The following is a 21018-nucleotide window of genomic DNA, read 5'->3' as shown; positions in this document are numbered from 1 at the left end:
TTTAGATAACTGATTGGTTTCTTCTGGCTTCACTGATAAATATAGCTGAGTGTCATCAGCATAACAATGAAAAGTGTTTCCTCATGATGTTACCTAGAGGAAGCATGTATAAGTAAAAACTAGGAAGAGGGAGCACATTTCTCCAGTGTTAGCTTCTCTACACTGACTCCCAATAAAATGTAGAATAGAATTTAAAATCCTTCTTTTAACCTACAAAGCCCTTAAAAATCAGGCACCCTCGTATCTTAAAGAGCTCATAGTGCCCTGTTACCCCTCTAGAACTCTACGCTCCCAACATGCAGGCTTGCTAGTTGTACCTAAAATCTCTAAAAGTAGTATGGGAGGTAGAACCTTCAGTTATCAGGCCCCTCTCCTTTGGAATCATCTACCAGTCAGGGTCCGGGAGGCAGACACCCTCTCCACTTTTAAGAGTAGACTTAAAACTTTCCTTTTTGATAAAGCTTATAGTTAAGCTGGATCAGGCTTGGACCAGCTTTTGTCATGCTGCTATAGGCCTAGACTGCCGGGGGAACTGGCACACTGACACTGGGATCCTAGCTCACCTTCTTCCCCCCAACCCCTTCATCACTTACTTTAACTCTGCCTGTCCCATTAAAGTTACTAACCATAGACCTTTCTGGAGTCCCTGAGCTCCATTGTCTCGTAGATTCCTCTGAGCTGCCGTAGACGTCCTCCTGCTGTGGACGATCTGGACTCCAGCTGATACGGACGTGCTGGACTCCAGCGGCAACAGCTTCTACGACTCGTCTCATCACTATCACCTCTCTCTCTTACTCCCCTCTATCTGTCCTTCCAGACCCAACTCAGTCGAGGCATGATGGCTGTCTAACATGAGTCTGGTTCTGCCTGAGGTTTCTGCCTGTTAAAAGGAAGTTTTTCCTCACCACTGTAACTAGCTAAATACTGCGATGTGCAATGCTCATGATGGATTAAGGTGGGGTCAGACTGAGTCTCACCCTGTCTTGGTGTTGGGTCTCTGTTCATAATTTGACATAGTGTGGTCTAGACCTCCTATGTTTGTAAAAGCGTCTTGAGATAACGTTTGTTGTGATTTGGCACTATACAAATAAAGATTGATTGATTGAGATTGATTGATAAGGTGAAAAGAATTGGTCCTAGCACTGATCCTTGTGGAACTTCCTGACTAACCCTGGTGTGCACTGAGGACTTTTCATTAACATGAACGAACTGAGATCGATCTGTTAGGTACGATTTAAACCAAGCTAAAGCAGTTCCTGTAATGCCAATTAGTTGCTCTAATCTCTGTAACACAATAGGCCTTCAGGTGTGCACCCCTGGCGACGCTATGTAGGGAAACTGATGGGAGGGAAAGTTTGGTGTGTGTGTGTGTGTGTGTGTGTGTGTATTTGTGTGTGTATGTCGGCCTGTGTGCCAGTGTGTCTCTGCGCACACTGCCTGCATTCAGTGACGGTGCTGCTCCATCACAGTATTGCACAGTGTATTGCACGGATATTGCGCGGTTATTGAACACAGTACAGGTTATAGTTCGGTGATCAGAGGGAGGAGTTGTCCAGTCTGAGGGTCACAGGCAGGAATGACTTCCTGTGGTGTTCTGTGGTGCATTTATGGGGGAATGAGTCTCTCACTGAATGTGTTTCACCACAGGAGCACCACATTCACTCTCTGATGGTAGAGGCTGTTATAGTAAGGGACCATCAGTGTTAATCTCATTCATACGCCTCACACACCACTGAGCAACATCATTTGGATCAATAAGGGGCTCAGTGTCTCCAGCATGTGACTGCAGGAGCTGGAATCAAACCGCCAACATTCCAACTGAGAGATGACCCACTTTACCACTGAGCCACAGCCGCCAGCCACCCCTACATTACACCTTTATTGGGCTGACATTGACCTATGCTCTACAGTTGTGTTGAAGATGTCACTTTCTTCGACATAAGCCAGGTGACATCACAAAGCCGTTGATTTTGTGCAGCCTTATAAAAAGGGAACTCGTTGGAACTCCAATCATCCATCAGCAGAGGACTCAATGACAGGAAAATCAACTGACACCAGAAGGTCTGGATCTGAATGAAGTGATTGACAATAAATGTCATGAAGAGTCTTTCATCAGGTTTGATGAGTTGCAGAGGTACAGGAAGGACAGCTCAAGACTAACATATCTGAAACAAAACCATTAAGGAGAGGAAGAATGGTGTTATTTTTAAAAGAAGATGCTTTCCTATCCTTATCTTTTCAAGATGTGAAATCAGTAATCACCTCCTGCACAGGGTTTGCTGCTCCAGGGTCTCAGGGATTGTTTTAATGTGATTTCATCTTATGGTTAGATACAGACTCCAGGACAGAACAGGAGATAAAACGAAGTCCTGGTTTGTTGTTTATCCAACGTTAGACAATCTAGAACACATGATATACTATCCACACTGATAGCATTCATTTTAATGAATGTGAACATTGTGTAGTACTTGGAACAGATTAAAGAGACTGACATTAATGTATGGCGTCCACTATCACTGGCCAGTTAAAACAATATGCTTGTGCTACATAAGTGTACTCTAACTGACTTAAAGCAGACAATCAGTGAGCCTATAAAATATTCATCTGAACGAAGTGGGCAGTGAATTATATGTGGCTCTTTATGCCAACAGAAAGTATGTGTTAAATCAGACATCACTGAGAACTGATCCTCTTTCAGAGGTTGGCACTGCTTTTGTGTTTTTCTGTGCTTCTTTGATGCGCTCTAGCTCAGTACAAGTTGTTGATAAGGAAACTAAAAGGCATGGCATTTTTTGGATGATAATTTGTTAAGGGAATGTTTAAATGTCCAAACTTCCTGAGACTGATTTTTTATCCACACATTGTGTTATTTTTAACCTATATTCTTTGGGCTATTACATCTTTATTAGAGAGGAGAGGACAGTGGATAGTGCAGGACACTGGGGGAGAGACCTGGGGAATGACATGTGGGAGGGGGGCAGCATGCTGGAAGAACCCTGGCTGCCCACTATATGTCAATCAATCAATCAATCAATCAATCAATCAATCAATCAATCAATCAAACAATCAATCAATCAAACAATCAATCTTTATTTGTATTGCACCAAATCACACAAATGTTCTCCTCAGACTCTTTCCAAACAGAGCAGGACTAGACCAAGCGGCAACCTCCAGTCTCAAAATATGAAGCCCATGCAGAGTGGTTATAAGCTGCAGTTCATCGAGCGTCCACTTGAGGCTGGCTGCAGAAACATCTGAAACCACATACACACTCATGAAAAAAAAAGATATTTGCAGCAAAAATAAACATGTTTACAGCCAGGTTCAAAAAACGGCTTGGCTCTACGTAGCTCATTTCTCTATCAGCACACACTGTACAGGGCGTGAATTTCTTTCGAACGCAACAGTTCAGAAGATATTAAGATTACAAGTTTTTGCCCGAATAAGGACATGACTGACGTGACTGACAGCGGGGAACACATAGCTGTTGGCTGAGAGGCTCAAACCCCACCTCTTTACCTCACACTAAGCTTGTTGAGTTCAGTATTTCCAATATGGCTGCCGCCGAGGATTGGCTTCAAAACAGTGTTCAGGAGCAGATAGCTGACGTCACGGATCTTCTAGACCATCTAGACCAGGGGTGTCAAACTCATTTCAGTTCAGGGGCCACATGCAGCCTGAGTTGATCTGAAGTGGGCCGGACCATTAAAATCAGAACATAATAACCTATAAATAACGACAAGTACATTCTGAAAATGTTCTCATTTAATGAACTATCTTTCTTTTTCCATGATGAGTCTCATAGTGGGCTGAATATTTAACTCTTTAAGCCCTGAAACCTGCTGTGAACACACCAAATACACAGGTTACCCACTCACCTGACACACACAGTGTAATGTTTACTGCAAAACAACAGAGATTATAACAATGAAGAAGGTAAAGTTGATTATTTTGGACCCCTCAGCTCCATCATGAACAGTGTGCTTGCTGGACAGTGTTGTATGCAGGAGTGTAGTGCTAGTGTTAGTAGTTACTGGATCATCTTATAGTGCTCTAAAAAGTCTTTATGAATCGACCCCCAGAGGACACATTGGAAGTATTAGTTACTTTTATTGAAAAATTGCAGTTAATGTCTTCTCTGTCATTTTTTCACTTTGCAAAGTCGTTCCGCGGGCCGGATTTGAACCTCTGGCGGGCCGGTTTTGGCCCGCGGGCCGCACGTTTGACACCCCTGATCTAGACCATACTCTATGTCCTATTATTAACAAAGACCCAACATCAAGATCAGATAAGATCCACTCCCATCTTACAGACAGGACTCAGTCTGATCTCATCTTAATCCACCATGAGCAGAACCCTTGCAGCATTTAGCAAGTTACAGTGGCAAGGACAAACTTCCTTTAACAGGCAGAAACCTCCAGCAGGACCAGACTCATGTTAGACACACATCTGCTGAGACCGTGTTGGAGAGAGGGATAGAGGAGAATGTGTATGCGATTTAACTATAAGCTAAAACTGCGCCCTATCCAAACATTTTTAAACATATGGGTTAAACCAATTCATATTCCCCTAATCCCTGTCATGACAATGCAAACAAACAAAAATATATTTTCTTATCTTTTGTCATATGTTGAGGAGGTGGTACCAAAGAGGGCTGTACACTGCACCACACTGACCTTCATTTATATGTTTTATTATTGAATATTCAGATATAAACGGTAATGTCATAACAGACAATGATGGAAAACACTTTCCTCGTGTGTTCAGAATGTGCTGCAACTTTAATCTTGTGTCTACTTGTAAGGTGTTGACTTCAAACACCTCGGGGGTGGGGGGGCAGCTTACAGTCACTGCTTACTTAATAGAACTCAGTGAGTGAAAAAAGCTTTGGCACTCAGAGGTGAGACAGCAAGGGAGGAGAGTGTTTGTGTGGGCTTGAATTTCTAGTAACACAGAATGCTCTTAGTTTACTCAGGGACTTGGGGAATGGTGGTCAGGGGTGACTGCAGGCCACACTAAGCCTGGCTCTGGAAGCGCACATGGAATGAATCAAGGTTCAGAGTGTAGAAAATCTATCCTATGACTTTAAGGAAAATGATGAGGCATTATATGACAGCAGGGATATGCCTTGCCTCAGGCTGACACTTACCAATGTCAGCCTTCATTTTATTTCCACCCACATGTTATGTGGAGGATATAGAATTCTGTTGTTTTTATAAGTGCACAGATATGGGCAGAACCTAGGATCCTGGAGGGTCCTACCTGCTTCAGGATGTTTAGCCCATAGACTGTATAAATTATGGACGTAGTATTCGTGATGTCAGCCATCTGTTCAGAAGCGCTGTTTTGTGGCCAATTGTTGGTGGCAGCCATATTGGAAATGTTGAACTCGACATAACTGCTGTTGAGCAAGTGTGACATAAAGAGGCGGGCTTTAAGCCTCCTAGCCAACAGCTACAGTGTTCCCGCCTGTCAATCAAGTCAGCTGTGCCTCTCATAATGGAAAACTTGTAATCTAATTATCTTTGAAATTACCACATTATGAAAAAAATCACCCCCTGTACAGTGTGTGTCGATCAAGAAATGAGCTATCCAGACTTCACTCATTTTATGAACCAGGCTGTAAACATGTGTATTTCTGCTGTAAAGATTGTCTTTTTGAATTTAGTGTATGTGATTTCTGGTACTCCTGGAGCCAGCCTCACGTGGATCCTCGATAAACTGCAGTGTTTAGCACTTCTGCATAGGACTCATATTTTTAGACGCTCGCCGCTTGGCTTAGCCACATTAGCAACACTGCCAGGAGGAACAAACCAAGTCAGAGGGCTGCTCAATCCATTTGATCCAGACTGGAATGAAATATTCACAGTTTTGCTTCCATGACTTTGACAGATATTTATGTGATCCCAGCACACAGTTTGGCCGTTCATCAAGCTCTATCATGTGTTTAAAACTTCCAATTGATAAAGACTTTGATTCGTGATCCTTTACCAGCAGAACTGACTCCCTTTAACCTCTGGTTTCCTCTGAGTGCGCAGTTAATTTGCAAATCTCTGCATGATAGTGTGCCAAACCAAGATGTTAGGAATGAGAAGCAAATGATGAACTGCTCAGTGAGATTTTCAGTTGAACCATTCTCTCTGTCTTTACTCAGATATGAACAATAGAACACCACCCAGAGGAGGAAATCCCTATTGGACATTGAGTGCAAATCAATTACCTTTGACTTCATCAAGAAATGTTTGACCATTATAAATTAAAGCTCCTGTGAGGAGGTTTTGGCTGGTTATGGAACAGACTGAAATTATTACTGTTTTTCGCTATTTATGACCTAAAAAGGAAAACAAGACCATCAGCAAGTGGAGTAAGCGTTTCGGTGTGAAGCCTCTGGTAGGGGCTGGGTGTCAGACTAAGTTATTAAGGCCAAATTCCACCAGATCCGTGTCCAGTCCTTCTTCGATCTGATAGGTTCTGATAGGTTTCTATTCTAACAATGTGTTAACTTCCACTTGATCCGCTCCGTTGCGTTCCGGCTGCGTCTCGGATCCCACAGGTCGTAACGCAACGGATCAGATACACAAGACTTCTATTTTTGCAGGATGCTGGAGCACGACACCAAAACAAAATGAAAACATCGGGTTAATTTTCAGAATAAAACACTCTGTGTTATCACCAGATCGTATTTCACTTAACTACAACAACAAACCTAAGTCATGATGAGCGGAGCCAGGCCTGGAGTCAACAGGTCAGAGGTTTTCAGAGGACCAGAAGGACAACATGGATGAGGAGAGGAGGAGGAGAATCCTTGATCCAGTGATTGTTGCAGGAAAACCCGGTCACATGACTCCAGCTGTCCGGCAGCCCTGCTCCGTGCTGCGTTTTGAAAAACACAGCTGGTGGATGTTGACGGATGAGAGAGCACGGAGCCGGACCACAGCGGATTAGACACGGACCAGACACAGATAACGTGGAAGTCCCTTGAATGTTACATTTGACAGTTAAATCAGAGCAGAATGAGATTTTTAGTCAAGAAACAGTAATCACATATGTGAAGGACATAATCAGCAAAGACCGCTTTGACCACGGGGGGCGCCAAAATCTACACAAAGTAAAAGTTCCTCACAGGAGCTTTAAGAAACTTCATATTTTATTGATGTATTTGTAATTCATACTGTGTAGTTTGGTATAAAAAGTAGTACACATAAACATTTTGGCAGATGATGTAACAGAGTTTTATGATTGTAAACTAGCACAGGCTAGACAAGGAGACAGGAAAGCAAGAGTACAGAGAGGGAGTATTCCAGTACCAGAGAATCAGGGACTGTGAGCAAATGATGGCTTCACAAGGGAGCAAATCCTCTTTCAACTTGACTTAATGAGGCAATGCAAAGCTTTCAGCTCAAAGCTTGGACTAAAACAAGCAAAGGACCCACTATAAATGTGGAGGGATATGGTCAGTAAGAGGTCTGAAAATTTTTGTCCAAGTAGGATCGGTAAAAAGTCAGCAACTCCATAGGTCCAACCGCACTCAAAGAAATAATTTGTTGGCTGAACGTAATATAATTATTGACAAAATTTCCACCTAATTAAAATGCTTTTATTTTACAATTTTGTTGAACCAACTAATTGTAAATATTTTGAGTGAACATAAAGTATTGACGTTACCATTACTTATTTACAATGTTCTCAATCAATCAATCAATCAATCTTTATTTGTATAGCGCCAAATCACAACAAACGTTATCTCAAGACGCTTTTACAAACAGAGCAGGTCTAGACCACTCTATGTCAAATTATGAACAGAGACCCAACACCAAGACAGGGTAAGACTCAGTCTGACCCCACCTTAATCCATTATGAGCATTGCACCTCACAGTATTTAACTAGTTACAGTGGTGAGGAAAAACTTCCTTTTAACAGGCAGAAACCTCAGGCAGAACCAGACTCATGTTTGACAGCCATCATGCCTCGACTGAGTTGGGTCTGGAAAGACAGATAGAGGGGAGTAAGAGAGAGAAGTGATAGTGATGAGACGAGTAGTAGAAGCTGTTGCTGCTGGAGTCCAGCACGTCCGTATCAGCTGGAGTCCAGATCGTCCACAGCAGGAGGACGTCTACGGCAGCTCAGAGGAATCTACGAGACAATGGAGCTCAGGGACTCCAGGAAGGTCTATGGTTAGTAACTTTAATGGGACAGGCAGAGTTAAAGTAAGTGATGAAGGGGTTGGGGGGAAGAAGGTGAGCTAGGATCCCAGTGTGTCAGTGTGCCAGTTCCCCCGGCAGTCTAGGCCTATAGCAGCATGACTTCTGTTCTGGTCCAACTTAATGTGTAAAGGTTGTTTCAACATATTTACTGAGGTAGGATCTGACTTCATTGTCTTGGCTAACAATAACTTGTATAATATGATTATAGATAGCTTATTATTTTATTTTTTTGTAAGTTATATTTTTGGTCTTTTTCGCCTTTATCGGACAGGACAGCCGAAGAGAGACAGGAAACATGGGGAGTAGAGAGTGGGGGAAGATATGCAGCAAATGGTCGACCCGCCGACCTCTGCGAGGACTATGGCCCAGATACATTGGGTGCTTAGACCGCTAGGCCACCAGCGCCCCAATTGCAGTCAGTCACAGGAGATCTCTCCCAACGCTACCTTGGCTGATGAATAGGGCCTGTCGCACATTACTGCCACCTTCTGCTCTGGAGAGGTATTGCAGATTGGATTCCTACCTAAACCCTTTAGGTTGTGTTGACATAAAGCAATCTTGTAGTTTTAAGGATTTTTTCATGTCATGTTAAAACTACATGATTTAAAAATGTTTAATCACTAAACATGAATTAAAGGGGACATATCACGCTTTTTTCATCAATATATATTGGTCTAAGAGGTCCCCAAAACATGTCTTTAAAGTTTATGCTCAAAAAAACACTTTGAAATCAGATTTTGGCATGCCTGAAAAGTCCTCTTCTTCATTCCTCATCAGAACACTCTGTTTTCCCTCTGACCACGCCCCCTCAGGAAGTGGATGTGCCTCGGCTCTCCAGCACGTTGATCTAATGTTTACATGTAGGCTGAATATACACGGCTGCTCAGAGATCACGTTACTTCAACCCTCTGAATCTGATCCAGAATCTGATCCTGACGGAGAGGCGCCTGTAGCAGGACCTTTCTGAACCATTGGTCACAGATTTAGTGTTTCCTGTTGTTTTATTTATCAGTATGTAGACGTGTGTCTTGGTACACAGCTACGAACATGTAGCTATGTGGCTATGCTAACTAGCGCTAGCACTTATCCATGATAAATAAAAATCATCCACTAGATCTTCAAATCTGCAGACGTGGGGAGTAAAACCGACCTCTGCCAGAAAGGCAGCGGGACCTTTTCTGAAGGATTGGTCACAGATTTAGTGTTTCTTGTTGTTTTATTTGTCAGTATGTCCACGTGTGTCTTGGTACACAGCTACAGCTACAGCTACAGCTACAGCTATGAACATATAGCTATGTAGCTATGCTAATTAGCGCTAGCACTTATCCATGACAAATAAAAATCATCCACTAGATCTTCAAATCTGCAGACGTGGGGAGTAAAACCGACCTTTGTGTTTATTAAGACAGCCTACAACTAGCATGCCTCCCTCCTAAGCTCCTTGTTAGCACACATGTGTGCAGGTAATGAAAAACAGAGGAGGGATTCAGTATTATTTTATACAGTCTATGGGCTGAACAAGCTCCGAGCTCTGACTCCGTGACAGACCGGATATTGTTGTTACGTAACAAAAACACTGAAGTCTGAAACGGCTGGTTTCACACACATTTACAGAAAGGTGGAGAAATCAAAACAGGGGCAGGATGGATTTTTTTCATTCTCGGGGGGTTTGTAGACATGCCAGGGAAACATATTTCAGGTAAAGAACCATTAAAAAGTCCATTTCGCATGATATGTCACCTTTAATATAATAGAAGCTACATGTTATACTTATGTTGATAAAACAGACAACGATGTTGCTTTTTTTGAGTGCAGAAATGTTGCAACACAGGAAGTGGAAGAGAGCTAATTCAAGAGGGACACCTGACAATCTGTCTCTCTAAGCTTTAGTAAACACAGCATTACTTCACAAAGAGGGCTCTCTGGTTCCAGACTGTTCTGGAAATCTGGAATTGACTTTTTTAGGATAGGATACCTTTGCGACGTTCTTTTAATCTCTGTAATATGAAAACCAATTATTTCAATTTCAACAAACATATTTCCTTTTCACCTTAAATGAAAATGTAATCAAATGCAAACATAAGCAATATTCATTTGTGTTATCAGCAATGCCAAAACTAGTTATATATGTAGACAACACATGACACAAGGTCGAGGAAGCAGAGGATGAACCATAGAAGAGTTTTGATCACATTCTTATCTGACTGCTGTTCACTGATGCTTCTGGTTGTATCCATCACATGCAGTATACATGCAGACACAATAATCATGTATCTGGAGATTCAATATTGTTGGGAGGTTTGGTATCTTAAAGTAGTGCTGGGTCACTCTGACCTGGAACATGTGTTGGTGGTAGATAAATGTCTTTTTTGGCTTGCAACAACAACTTACGGTGATATTTGAGTGTGTGTGTGTGTGCATGTGTGTGTGCATGTGTGCATGTGTGTGTGTGTTTATGTGTGGAACTGAGAAGGGAGCCACAGGGTGCTCTTGAGAAATATTAATCAGTGTTGTCAATGGACCAGGACGTTGCCTAAATATTGACCTGGTGTTCATGGAGACCATCATGTAGCCAAGATTGTGTGAGGCTGATGTAAAGTGTACAAAAGCTGAGTGTGATCTATTATTAAAACAGACTTAGACCATCAGGCCAGACTCTGTCATTGAAGCTGAAGCTGAAGTCTGTTGTTATGAGGTCACCTTGAGAAGTATGGTGCTTTAGGATTTTCATATCAAGTCTAACATTTTGCTAGAGTTACTCAAGTGCAAGATCAAGGCCAACAGGAAGAGAGGAAAAACAAACAAAAAAAAATCCACCATAATAAATATTAACTAAAGTAACAAGACATTAGCAGAAGCTTCTTGCTAAAATGGAATAAATGATTAATCTAATCTTACGCAGATGAGAAATAAAGCAAAAAAGAAATACAAACTTTATACTGTTAACTATAAATATTCATAAAAACAGAAAGCCAAACGAAAGGTCATTTCAGTCTGAAAGAAAAAAGCAAGAGAGAGAAGAATGCTTGTTTCACTGTCTGAACAAGTCATGGTGGTAAACCACAGGAGGGAGAGTAACAGCTACGCTGGGAAACAAGAGCATCTAAAGCCACTTTCTAACCAGAGAGGGTGGCTCTGTTCTTTTTCCTTCTTTTACACAGAAGCCATGTCCTCCTACTCTCTGGCTCAAGTCCATTTAACATCTCAAGACACTGTCTGGTGGCCAAATGTTCACATTGTCTACAGTCGTCTCTTTTAAAAAAAAATTGTTTTTATTCAATTTATTTGTAAAGGGACCATGTACAATATTTAACATAAATGTCACCATCTGATGCATTGTACCAGAGTTAGCTTAAAGCTAATTTACATCTGCAGTCCCTTGGCAGGTCACAATTAAAACATCACATTGTAAAAACACTTGCTTGCACACACACAAGCGCACTGACTGCAAGACTGAGACAAGATTGGTCAAGCCATGCTGTGATCCTTTCCATGACAGATGATAACTTTGCTGCAGCTAACTCAGCTGTTTTTGCACGAGTATACAGAACAGTATCATCGGCATACATTTGTATTTCGATCCCATGACACTGTTGTGGGAGATCGTTGATATAAAGGCTAAATAATAGGGGACCCAACACAGAACCTTGGGGAACACCCATTGTACACTTCACATAGTCCGACAGGACACCACAAACATTAACACACTGCATCCTGCCAGACAGATATGAAGACATCCAAGCCAGAGCCCCTGATGAAAATTGAAATTTAGAAAGTTTTGAGATAAGTACACTGTGATTAACTGTATCAAATGCTTTGCGCAAATCTAGAAACACAGCACCAACCACCCCACCTTTGTCCAGTTGAGATTTGATCTGCTCTATCAAATGTAATGTAGCTGTTTCAGTAGAGTGATTGGGTCTAAAGCCAAACTGCATTGGGTGAAGGCAGAAGTTGCTTGTGTAAAGATATGTTGTCAGCTGCTGGACTACAACCTTCTCAACAATCTTTGATAAAATTGGCAGTATGCTTATGGGTCTGTAATTGCTGGCTTCATGACGATCTCCAGACTTAAGGACCGGGGTGACAATTGCTTGTTTCCAGGCACTGGGGAAAGTACTCTGCTTAAGTGACAAGTTGATTAAATGAGCAATGGGTGGAGAAAAATCATCTTTGTGCTTTTTAATAAACATGGTATCAAAATGGAAAGCGTCTCTACATTTAGAGCTTTTTAAGGAGCCAATGATTTTATTCACTTCTGTGATATCTGTTGAAACCAGATTAAAAACCTGATCTATAGCGGCTACAGGAGAAATATCCAGATCCTTTTCTTTAAAGTTTTTGCCTAACTCGTTTACAGACTCAAGAAAGTATTGATTAAAAATAGCAGCGATAGAGGCTTTGTCATCAATGAAATTTCCCTCAACTTTAAGCTGAAGTTCTCCTAAAAAACGTGGTTCCTTTCTTGTAAGGTTATTAATATTTTGCCAAATTAATTTACTATTATTTTTAGCATTGTCCATTAATTGAAGGTAAAAGCGAGATTTGGCTAGCCTCAGCTCATTGATTACCTTATTCCTAAGGCCTTTGAAAATCAGCATGTCTGTGTCCCTACTCAATTTAATGGCCTTTTTCAGAGCTGAATCTCTATGTTTCATAAGTTTCTTTAAGTTTTCGTTTAGCCATGGTAGATTACATTTCCTTTTAGATTTTTTCTGGACTTCCACAGTAAATGTATCCCTTACAGAGTTAATTTTACAAGTGAAACTATTGCAACAACTCACAAGGTCCTCAGAGGTGATTACATCATTCCATCTTAATTTATTAATTTCATTGTCAAATGCAGCTTGATTACCTTTTGGTATCCTACTACTCTAGCTACACATTCATGTTCTTGTAAAAGATCTTTACGCTGAGCTTCTCTTGAGCTCGTCATCATGGAAAGTCTTGAAAACACTGAAAGATGTCAAACTGAGCCAAAGAGAAACTATGTACACAAGAAGCAATGCAGAGAACTCTAACTCTTTGACAACAGAAAGACATCTCCCGGCAGTTGCAAAGCATACTTAGAGAGCATCCTAATCCAGGCTGTAGCAGCAGCACCTATAAGACCACCAGCACAACACAGACCTCAAGAGAGCGTCACCCTGTCTGCACAAACCAACCCGAACCCAGGACCTCACAAACTGGATCTATCAGACAAAGCAATGAGGAATTTCCAGCTCAATGAGTCTGTGAGATTGTGAGGGGCTGTCCTATGCTAGTAGTGAAGATGACAGCTACATCATGTGCTAAGCAACAATCCCCTTTCCCAACAGCACTGCTTGAACACTGCTTCCTCTAGAGTTTCAGGAAAGAAATAGGTCTATATAAATAAAGATTGATTGATACATTGAACACATTTGTTTTAGTGAAAATGCCATAGCTGGTTGTGTGTCAGCAACACAACATATGTCAGGTCAGAGGTCTTATTAAATCTAATTTAAAGGTGACATATCATGCAAAATTGACTTTTTAATGGTTCTTTACCTGAAATATGTGTCCCTGGCATGTCTACAAACCCCCCGAGAATAAGAAAATACAATCTGCCCCTGTTCTGATTTCTCCACCTTTCTGTAAATGTGTGTTCAGTGTTTTTGTTAGGTAACAACAATATCCGGTCTGTCACGGAGTCAGAGCTCGGAGCTTGTTCAGCCCATAGACTGTATAAAATAATACTGAATCCCTCCCCCGTTTTTCATTACCTGCACAAATGTGTGCTAACAAGGAGCTTAGGAGGGAGGCATGCTAGTTGTAGGCTGTCTTAATAAACACAAAGGTCGGTTTTACTCCCCACGTCTGCAGATTTGAAGATCTAGTGGATGATTTTTATTTGTCATGGATAAGTGCTAGCGCTAGTTAGCATAGCTACATAGCTACATGTCGTAGCTGTAGCTGTGTACCAAGACACACGTTGACATACTGACAAATAAAACAACAAGAAACACAGAATCTGTGACCAATCCTTCATAAAAGGTCCTGCTGCCTCTCTGGCAGAGGTTGGTTTTACTCCCCACGTCTGCAGATTTGAAGATCTAGTGGATGATTTGTATTTATCATGGATAAGTGCTAGCGCTAATTGGCATAGCCACATAGCTACATGTTCATAGCTGTAGCTGTAGCTGTAGCTGTGTACCAAGACACACGTCTACATACTGACAAATAAAAAAAGAAACACTAAATCTGTGACCAATCCTTCATAAAAGGTCCTGCTGCCTTTCTGGCAGAGGTCGGTTTTACTCCCCACGTCTGCAGATTTGAAGATCTAGTGGATGATTTTTATTTATCATGGATAAGTGCTAGCGCTAGTTAGCATAGCCACATAGCTACATGTTCGTAGCTGTGTACCAAGACACACGTCTACATACTGATAAATAAAACAACAAGAAACACTAAATCTATGACCAATCCTTCAGAAAGGTCCTGCTACAGGCGCCTCTCCATCAGGATCAGATTCAGAGGGTTGAAGTAACGCGATCTCTGAGCAGCCGTGTATATTCAGCCAACATGTAAACATTAGATCAACGTGCTGGAGAGCCGAGGCACATCCACTTCCTGAGGGGGCGTGGTCAGAGGGAAAACAGAGTGTTCTGATGAGGAATGAAGAAGAGGGTTTTTCAGGCATGCCAAAATCTGATTTCAAAATGTTTTTTTGAGCATAAACTTTAAAGACATGTTTTGGGGACCTCTTAGACCAATATATATTGATGAAAAAAGCGTGATATGTCCCCTTTAATTTACCTGATAAAAAGGTAGACCTGTGTAATCATCATTCAAATGAAGTTTAAACATCATCCATGGCAGATGATTCCACAGTTTAGCACTCTGACATATATATACTGTCATTTCTTAGATGTAGGTTATTTAAATATGCTGCATCGACAAGATATTGAAAAATAAAACAAGACTTTAGCTTGTTTTCTTTCCAGAATTCATAACTTAAGGAGTTCAAGAGAGGCATCTCGTGTACTCAGTATCACTGCTTCAATACTGATCAGGAAGCTGTTTCATAAAACACAACACCGCCATCTTTCTTTCTTTCCCTCTTTCTTTCTTACTGTTCGTCTTTACTTCATCACGTTTAATAATAATTTAATAATTCTGAAACTTACTTGTACATTTTGTGCTTAGAGACTTAATTTTGGAGATACTGGAGATAGGCAATAAGTGATGCCAGTTTATAAAAGTGTACTGAACAGGCACGTCTCATAATGCAGTAGGTAAAAGTGTATCATTGTATTTAAACGTGTGAGTAACCAGAATCCTTTGCATTATCATGGACGGATTATTCCCTTAAGTATGAATAACTGTCCTCAGTGAACCCCTTTCAGGTTTTTTCCATCCTTTAATGTGATTACTCTTAAGTTCCCTGCCACTTCATAAAACAATCTCATGCTAATAAAGTGTTTCTCACCCAAACCCAGACAACAGGGTTTTTTTCCTTTTTTAAAAGGCATAGCAGAAACAACAGTGCTGTTTAATCCGAATAAATTATCCCCAGTTGGAGGCAGTAATAATGGAACACAATAAGCAATAAGCTGCTGTCTGAAAACAAAATGAAAGCAGTAAATATCCTGTCTGCTCCGAGCCCCACTGCTTGGGCGAGGGAAGGGGAGGAATGAGGTTCTCTCGGGTCTCATACGGGAAGCATTAAACCTCATTTAAAGCTACTAATATGGGTTTAGGAGGAAAATGCTATCAGGTTTGCAGAACCTTTGCATTTTTTTTTTTGCATACTTAATTGAACACAGTGCTTTGTTTTGTCAGATGACAAGCTTAATGGCATCTTCTTCCCCTCTGTGGCATTAAGACATGTCAGCCACTATGGGAGATGACATCTAGTTATCTCTGAACAACTCTGAATCGTCTGCTGTCTTATGTAATTATGTGTACCACTAAGCATAACAGTACCCTGTCTTTCTCCGACTCACACTCCACAGACATAACACAGACATATTGGACTTCTCAAACAAAACTGGCGCATTAAACAATTAGAGTAATTAGTCTTGGTTGGCATATCTGTGCCCTCTTTTGCTGTTTTGCCTGCTCTCATTTTTCTGCACATTCTTTTTAATCAAAGTCGGCAAAAGCCTTTGGATTTTTATTGAAGTCATTAAGATGTGTCACAATCTGACGCCTGCTTAATCAATTCACACATATTTCACTGATAAGTTGTTTCTAAGGCTGTTCTAGATTGAGTTTTTTAAAACAAGTCACTTAAAGACATGGACAAAAATGAAGACTAAATGAACTCTGTGTGTGTGTGTGTGTGTGTGTGTGTGTGTGTGTGTGTGTGTGTGTGTGTGTGTGTGTGTGTGTGTGTTTGTGACTTTGCATACAAACATTTCATAATTGATGGTTTTAGGGTCAAAATGAAAGAAAAAAAAAAACACAAGCTTTTATGCATTATGGGCCTGAAATGGAAAAAAAACAAACTAATGAATAAAATAAATGCACTAACATTTCCAAAAGTGATCATTCTATTGTGATGGAAAGTGGAGTATATTTCATATTCAATAAGCAGAACGCCCTATTTATTCTTGTAATTACTGCCGCTATATCACTCAGTGTTCATTTTGGCGGCTATTTTAGATTTAGTCTTAGTCTTTAGACAGAAATGCCTGTTAGTTATAGTCACATTTTAGTCTTTTCAGCCCTTTATAGGTTTAGTCTAGTTTTAGTCGACCAAAGCTCAAAACATTTTAATCTTTGATTTTTTAAAAAAACATTTCCTCTCTTTAAAATAATTCATGTAGTCGATCAGATATCAGTATCAGGGTTGTACCAAGTGTTCAAAGAGTCAATATTTCACTCTTCTAACACTTTTGTGTAATATCTTCAGTAACATAATTCAGCCTCTCACTGCTAAAAAGGGAAAAGAAAACATTCTTGCTGTGACCACTGTGAAGATATTTTGATTCTCTTGATTCAAATAAAAATGCCATGAAGACAATATAAGGACTGCATTGCACTTTTACGATGGTCCCTGAATGTACCTGCAGTGACAGGCGCACTGGACAGACAGTCAGTTCATGGCACTCTGAAATGCATCTGCATCTTTGATGATGAGGAGTTGATCAAACTTACTAAATGTGTCTGATGTTTCACCAAACTGGGTTGTGTCTTTGTCACAAACGCACACCAGCAGTAAAAATCATCAATGAAGATGAGACAGATGCATGGAGGTGAGGAGAGCTGGTTCATAAAGCACACCTGCTGCAGGTAGAGACCAAGCTAACACTGAGCCCCTCAGTTAATAACTCAGCCTGTCACAGGAAGTCATCACGCCATCTTTAAAGACGCACAGCAGGGGAAACATGGATTCTGAATGTCAGAATAGTCATAGTCTTGTCTTCGTCATGAAAAATGGGTCGTTGACGAACAAAATGAACACTGGTCTACAGTCATGGCCAAAAGTTTTGAGAATGACACAAATATTACATTTTCACAAAGTCTGCTGCTTCAGGGTTTTTAGGTGTTTTTGTCAGATGTTTCTATGGTATAATGAAATACAATTAGAAGCATTTCATAAGTATCAAAAGCTTTTATTGAGAATTACACAGAATTCATGCAATAAGTCAATATTTGCAGTGTTGACCCTTCTTTTTCAAGACCTCTGCAATTCTCCCTGGCATGCTGTCAATCAACTTCTGGACCAAATCCTGACTGATGGCAGTCCATTCTTGCATAATCAATGCTTGGAGTTTGTCAGAATTTGTGGGTTTTTGATTGTCCATCCGCCTCTTGAGGATTGACCACAAGTTCTCAATGGGATTAAGATCTGGGGAGTTTCCTGACCAAGGGCCCAATATCTTAATGTTTTGTTCCCCGAGCCATTTTGTTATGACTTTTGCTTCATGGCAAGGTGCTCCATCATGCTGGAAAAGGCATTCTTCATCACCAAACTGCCCTTGGATGGTTGGGAGAAGTTGCTCTCGGAGGACGTTCTGGTACCATTCTTTATTCATGGCTGTGTTTTAGGCAAGATTGTGAGAGAGCCCACTCCCTTGACCGAAAAGCAACCCCACACATGAATGGTCTCAGGATGCTTCACTGTTGGCAAGAGACAGGACTGATGGTAGCGCTCACCTCGTCTTCTCCGAACAAGCCTTCCTCCAGATGCCCCAAACAATCGGAAAGGGGATTCATCAGAGAAAATGATTATCCCCAGTCCTCAGCAGTCCAGTCCCTGTACCTTCTGCAGAATATCAGTCTGTCCCTGATATTTTTACTGGAGAGAAGTGGCTTCTTTGCTGCCCTCCTTGACACCAGGCCTTCCTCCAAAAGTCTTCGCCTCACTGTGCGTGCAGATGCACTCACACCTGCCTGCTGCCATTCCTGAGCAAGCTCTGCACTGGTGGTGGCCCGATCCCGCAGCTGTAACACCTTCAGGAGACGGTCCTGGCGCTTGCTGGACTTTCTTGGGCGCCCTGGAGCCTGTTTGGCAACAATTGAACCTCTCTCCTTGAAGTTCTTGATAATTGGATAGACGGTTGACTGAGGTGTAATCTTACTGGCTGCTATAAACTTCCCCGTTAGGCCCCTTTAGTGCAATGCAATGATGGCTGCACGTGTTTCCTTGCAGGTAACCATGGCTAACAGATGAGGAACAATGGTGTCATGCACCATCTTCCTTTTAAAGTGTCCAGTCACTCAATCATGACAGATTGATCGCCAGCCTTGTCCTCATCAACACCCACACCTGTGTTAATGTGTGTGACACCTGTGTGTCATTGAAATGATGTTAGCTGGTCCTTTTGTGGCAGGGCTGAAATGCAGTGGAAATGTGTTTTTGGTGATAAAGTTCATTTTCAAGGAAAAGAGGGACTTTGCAATTAATTGTAGTTGAGCTGATCACTCCTCATAACATTCTGGAGTATATGCAAACTGCCATTATAAAAACTGAAACAGCAGACTTTGTGAAAATTAATAGTTGTGTCATTCTCAAAACTTTTGGCCATGACTGTATAGCTGCTTGATCAATTTGAAGTCTACCTTTGAACCCAATTACATACAAGTGTTGGTTTGTGCTTTTATTTAAGATATTTATCTGGCTATCAAACACCTAAGACCACCTGAAAAGAAGAAAAAAACAGGATGTCACTCATGATGATGATAAAATGTTTATAAAGCAGCTAGTTTACTCACAAACTACAGTCTGATACTTCTGCCTCTTTCAGTTAGAAAACACCTGTAGTGTAGCTCTACACTACAACATGTCAAAAAGAAAAATGAAAGGGTTTGAATGAAATAAAATAAAAGATCATGTTAACAATGAAAGAAAAAACTGAAAGCAGTGTTTGTGTTATCATGCTTATGAAACAGGAAACAGCTAAATAAACTGAATTTGTAATCTGTTAGATTTATTGGAGACAATGAGCACTCTAACAAATTACTACTGTGCTTCAGGGTATTGCTTGAGTTAGAGTCACATTTGTTGACAACAGGAACTTCACTTGAATTGATGAAATATGAACCTGTGCTGAGACAATCTGACTAAACTGGAGTTATATAAAAGGAGGGTGATAAACACGGTTTCAAGATAGATCCTTCTTCCTATGAGTGTAATGTGATTTTAAATCCTCTCAGAGACAGTGTGTAAATGGTAAAAGTAGAATGCCTGATGCCTTTTGACTGACATATGGCTTTTTACCCTAACCATGTCAAGGATCGAGCACATCTTTATTACCCAAAGGGGCAATTAGTTTCACAGCCGGCAGTAACTCACAGACCACAGAAAATAATAACAACACACTAAAGTGATTAAAAACAAAACACAGTGGCCGTCATTCATAAATCATATCCTAAAACATGTCATCACATTGATCTGTTCAGAAGGCTGAGAGCAGTTGGGTCAAAGGTATGTTGTGCCTGTTTGTTCTGCATGCAGGGATGATGTATGTGCAGCATGAACCCTTTCAACAGCAACTGGTTCCCATCATGTACCTTTGCCTGGGCCTTTTCAGAGTCCTGAGTTTGAATGTCTCACTCAAATCTCTCTGTGGCTGCATCTCAAAGCTCCATCCGCCCCCGGGGATGCAAGGAGATGAAACGAGAGGAGAGAGGAAATAAGGAGATTTGTTTTAAGAGGCGTGAGACTTCCTGTCCTCCGGGGCGCCACGTGAAGTGGGAGTGGGTAAGTTACTACTTCCGGTTCAGCAGAGGAGAGAGGAAACGTTAAGAGATGCACCCTCTGTCTTCAGGGCATGCAGTGACCATCTCCCATTCTGCCCCTAAAATGCCATGGACATAACCAGCCATCATCCTTTTTGCACTTTCAGCTTGACCCAGACCCTGTGCTGAGACAATCTGACTAAACTGGAGTTATATAGAAGGAGGGTGATAAACAAGACAGATCCTTCTTCCTATGAGTGTAATGTGATTTTAAATCCTCTCAGAGACAGTGTGTAAATGGTAAAAGTAGAATGCCTGATGCCTTTTGACTGACATATGGCTTTTTACCCTAACCATGTCAAGGATCGAGCACATCTTTATTACCCAAGAGGGGCAATTAGTTTCACAGCCGGCAGTAACTCACATACGACACAAACTCTCGTCAACAAAAACTAAACATACGTTAGTCAGAGTTTTTATTATCAATGATGCACTTTGGCTTCTCATAGTCTTGTCTTCGTCATGAAAAATGGTTCGTTGGCGAACATTTATCGTCGTCATTTTCGTTAACGAAATGAACACTGATATCAATGGATTCTGTATGTTATTGTTAAAGGGGACATATCACGCTTTTTTCATCAATATATATTGGTCTAAGAGG

The sequence above is a fragment of the Notolabrus celidotus genome, chromosome 11, assembly GCF_009762535.1.
Source record: "Notolabrus celidotus isolate fNotCel1 chromosome 11, fNotCel1.pri, whole genome shotgun sequence".
Classification (NCBI taxonomy): Eukaryota; Metazoa; Chordata; class Actinopteri; order Labriformes; family Labridae; genus Notolabrus; species Notolabrus celidotus.
This window is presented reverse-complemented; position numbering follows the sequence as displayed.